This window comes from Heterocephalus glaber, unplaced genomic scaffold (assembly GCF_053883595.1).
Source record: "Heterocephalus glaber isolate CG9 unplaced genomic scaffold, H.glaber_assembly_v1.0 deba00001760, whole genome shotgun sequence".
In the NCBI taxonomy this organism is placed as follows: domain Eukaryota; kingdom Metazoa; phylum Chordata; class Mammalia; order Rodentia; family Bathyergidae; genus Heterocephalus; species Heterocephalus glaber.
Window position 1 is genome coordinate 7,283,458 of NW_028258457.1, and position 4,471 is coordinate 7,287,928.

General features: G+C 37.9%; 1 pseudogene; it reads right to left on the reverse strand.

Annotated features, from left to right (window-relative positions):
* Window positions 1–224: 224 nt before the first annotated feature.
* LOC101725245 (vesicle transport protein GOT1B pseudogene) lies at window positions 225–726 on the reverse strand (annotated as a pseudogene).
* Window positions 727–4,471: the final 3,745 nt, after the last annotated feature.

Consider the following 4,471-nt stretch of genomic DNA (forward strand, 5'->3'; position numbering starts at 1 on the left):
GCTGTGTTTCACACACTGCGGAAAGATAAGAAAAACAGCCTTCTAGAGTTTCAATCCGCATTGTAAAATGGATTTCATCTCCCTCAGTTTGCTTGCTGACTTCTCAGACCACTTGATCAGAAACCTGTTTTCGCTGGTTCTTTGCTAACTGCTGTTGGTACATTGTAGGCTACACATTTAAACTTCTGTAAAGAACATTGCAAGCTATTTCATGTAATTTAAGTTTGTGCTGAATATTTTTCAAAGGATTTTATAAATAATACAATATTTTAAATGAGCCTTCAGATTCACTTGTTGTTATACCATGTTGTTGCTTTCTCCAACTTTATCTACAAATGATCTGATTCCAGGTAAATTTAAGAGGGATCCAACGACTGGCACTCTTCTAATAAAACCAACAACCGTAGGAAAGAAGCCCCTGAACAAGAGAAAGAATCCATAAATTTTGAAGACCATGCCTATCAAAGGCCAACCAATAAGGACTACAAATACACCACCCAGAAAAAATCCTGTAGCTTTCATTTTACGTTTTTGGAAGCAGGATCTGAATGTTCTTTCTAAACCAATTACAAAAGCCAAGCCAGCCACAAATAAAACATTTCCAATAGCCAGTAGTGCTTTGTCAAAAAAGAGAATCATTCCAAAGAACAGGAAAAACACTCCAAATCCCATTAATCCCATTCCAATTTTCTGGGTATCTGTTAAGGAGATCATGGTGGTAGCGGTGAGGCCAGTGGCAGCGGCGCCTTGGAATGCCCAGAGTGGGAAGCTGAGTGGGGAGAAGCAAATGCCAGGATGCAGCCCAGGAGCTTGCCCTTCATTTTGACTTTGGGTTTCTCATATAAGAGAAACCCTGTGACATTTAACTTTGTGTGTCTGATTTATCTCACCAGTTTGAAACTTGCTATGCAGCCAGGTTGGCCTGGAATGTATGATCCTTATGCCTCAGCCTCCCAAGAGCCAAAAGAGCTGGCTCCTTCATCCTTTTTTCTTTTTCTTGTTATTGAGGATTTAATTTACACTGAGCTACCTCTCCAGCCATTTTTAATTTTGGAGCTGGATATCACTACGTCCCTCAATTGCCCGGGCTGGGCTACAACCTGTGGTCCTCCCAGAGTGATAGGGTTATAACCACTTGCTGCCACGCCCAGCCTCCTTAGCTTTTTTTTGGTAATAGCAACCCCACCAGGTATGAGGTGATAAACGGTACAAGAAGCAAACTAGTGGAAAGATAGCCAGTTTCACGGATCCAAGGAATTAATATTATTTATTAAGGTTTTTTTTATTAGTACACATTTCTGGTACATAATGATCGCATGCCTTGAGGGGAGCTGAGAGGTGTACGTGACACATTTTCATTCTTTTTCTCAGCCTGTTCTCCTGCCCTCCCTCCCTTGCCCTTTATCCCAACTTCCTTCACATATGAGAAAGATCTAGCTCCCTGCCTATTACTATCTCGTTTTTTGCTTTTTATTTATAGTTTGGCTTTCTGACATAAGAGAAACCACACAATATTTAAGCTTGTGTGTCTGATTTATTTCAGTTTACATTATGGTCTCAAGGTGCATCCATTTTCCTGCAAATGACTCACGTTTATCCTTCTTGATGGCAGAGTATTTATATTCTCCATTGCGTATAAGGACCACATTTTAAATGCATTCATCTGTTGATGGACATATAGGCATCTTCCACGATTTAACTATTAGGAATTGTACGGCTATAAACATGGATATGAGAATGTCATCGTAGTATGATGACTTTAACTCTTTCAGAAAGATACCTAGAAGGGAAATAGCTGGGTCAGAAGGATTTTCAAATTTTAGTTTAGTTTGGTTTTTTTTTAGGACTCTCCATACTGATTTACATAGCTGTACTAATTTACATTCTCACCAATAATGTAGAAGGGTTCTTTTTTCTTAGAAGCCTCTCCAGCATTTGTTATTATTTGATTTCTCGATGGCAGCCATTCTTTATGGAGTAAGATGAAATCTTAGTGTTGTTTTAATTTGCATTTCTCTAACGACCAATAATGGTGAGCATTTCTTCATGTATTTATTGGTCATTTGTACTTTTCCTGTAAAGTCTCTATTCATTTCACTTGGCCATTTTTTATTGGGTCTCTTATTTGCAAGGGCCTAATATTTTTGGTTTTTTAAAATATATTCTAGATATCAATCTTTTGCCTGAGGAATCACTGGCAAAATTTTTCCCATTCCATAGGTTGTCTTTTCACTCCCTTGTTTGCTTTGCTATGCAGAGCCTTTTAATTTGATATGATACCATTTGCTGACTCTTGGTACTATTTCTTGTGCAATTGGGGTTCTATTCAGAAAGTCCTTGCCTACGCCTGTGACGTCAACAGTTTTACCCACTTTAGCTCCCAGCAGATTAATGTTCTGTTTTAACGTTTAATTTGGTTTTTTGTTTTGTTTTTTGTTTTTGGTACTGGGGATTGAACTTGGATCCTGCACTTGCGCCTAACATTTAGATCTTTAATCCATTTTTATTTTAGTTTAGTATATAAGAAAAGATGTAGATCTACCGTCAATCTTCTACATGTGGATTACCAGTTTTCCCAGCACCATTTATTAAAGAGGCTGTCTTTCTTCCAGTGTATGTTTTTGACCCCTTTGTCAAAGATTGAATAACTGAATGCGCCTAGAGGTGTTGTGTACCCTCTATGCTGTTCCACTGATCTGTGTGTCTTTTATTTCTTCCAGTACCATGCAGTTTTTATCATCGAAACTTTGTAATATAACTTGAAATCTGAAATTGTGATGCCTCCTGCTTTGCTTCTGTTACCCAGATTGCTTTTGCTATTCTGGTGCTCCTCTGATTCTGTATGAATTTTAGGATCGTTTTGTCCAGTTCTGTGTGGAATGCTGTTGGTATTTTGACTGAGAATGCATTAAATCTGTATATCAGTTTTGGGAGTATGGCCATTTTGAATATATTGGATCTGCCAGTCCAGGCACAGGGGACATCTTTCCATTTTCTGATGCTTTTTTTGATTTTCATTTTCAGAGTTCTGTAATTTTCATTTTACAGGTCTTTCACTTCCTTGGTTAGGTTATGGAAGAATGAGTATTATTAAAATGCTAATCACATACAAAGTAATCTACAAATTCAGCATATTCAATCTGTTTTGTTTTGTTTCGGTTTTTTTGGTACCGGGGATTGAACTCGGGTCTTTAGCTTGTGAGGCAGGCGGTGGAACCACTGAGCTAAATCCCCAGCCCCAGCATATTCAATCTGTATATTCAAATTGCCCCTATGAAAATTCCAAGGGCATTTCCAGAAATAGAAAAAACAATCCTAAGATTCATGTACAATCACAAAAGACCCTGAACATCCACAACAGAATTGATCAAGAAGAGCAAAGCAGGAGGCACCACAGCCTTTTTTCAAAACATATTACAAAGCTACAGTAATCAAAGCACTATGCTACCAGCATAAAAACAGACATGGAAACCAATGGAACACAAATAGAGCCACGTATTTGTGCCCATCTGATTTTTGACAAAGGCAGCACGAACATACCCCAGAGAAAGGAAGCTCTTTATTAAAAGCTGCTGAGAAACTGGATATCTAAATACTGAAGAATGAAATTAGATTCTTGTATCACACTACATACAAAAATCAAGTCAATCGGGCATGGTGACACATGTCTGCATTCCCAGCTACATGAGAGACTGAGGCAAGAGGATTGCTCAAGCCTAGGAATTTCAAGCTGGGCTGGACAACATAGTAAGAGCATATCTCAAACAAAGCGAAACTCAAAATCAACTAAGACCACAAAACTCACAGAAGAAAAGATAGGGAAAACTTAACAACACTGGTCTCAGCAATAGTCTTTTTTGGATTTGACAAACAAAAGGATAGGCAACAAAAGCAAAAATAACAAGTGGGGTGGGCCAGGGATTTAGCTCAGTGGTTTCACTGCCTGCTACGCAAGTGGAAGGACCCAAGTTCCATCCCTGGTACCAAAAAAATAAAATAAAATAAAATAACACGTGGGATTATAATAAACTAAAAAGCTTCTGTTCAGCAAAGAGACTAATCAGTATCCCATGAAACAGAGAAAGAAACCATACATCCATTAAGGGGTCAAAGGCCAGAATAGGTAAGGAATTCACACAGCCCAATATCAAAAGAAAGAATGCAAATTAAAAACAAACCTATTTAAATATAGGCAAAGGGCTCTAATAGACATTTTTCAAAAGAAGATGTTCAAATGGTTATCTTGGAGGTGTGGAGGGGTTGAAGGGAGGGCAGGGGAATGGGGAAAAAATAAGAACCAAGATGGATTATGTAAAGGTGCAAATTTCCAATGATCAATGTCATTATATTGTATACCTTAAATGTACCAATATAGTTAATTTTTAAAAAATGGTTATCAAGTATACAAAAATGTGTTTGAAATCATTAGCTTTCAGGGAAATGAAAATCAAAACCACCGTGACTTATCACC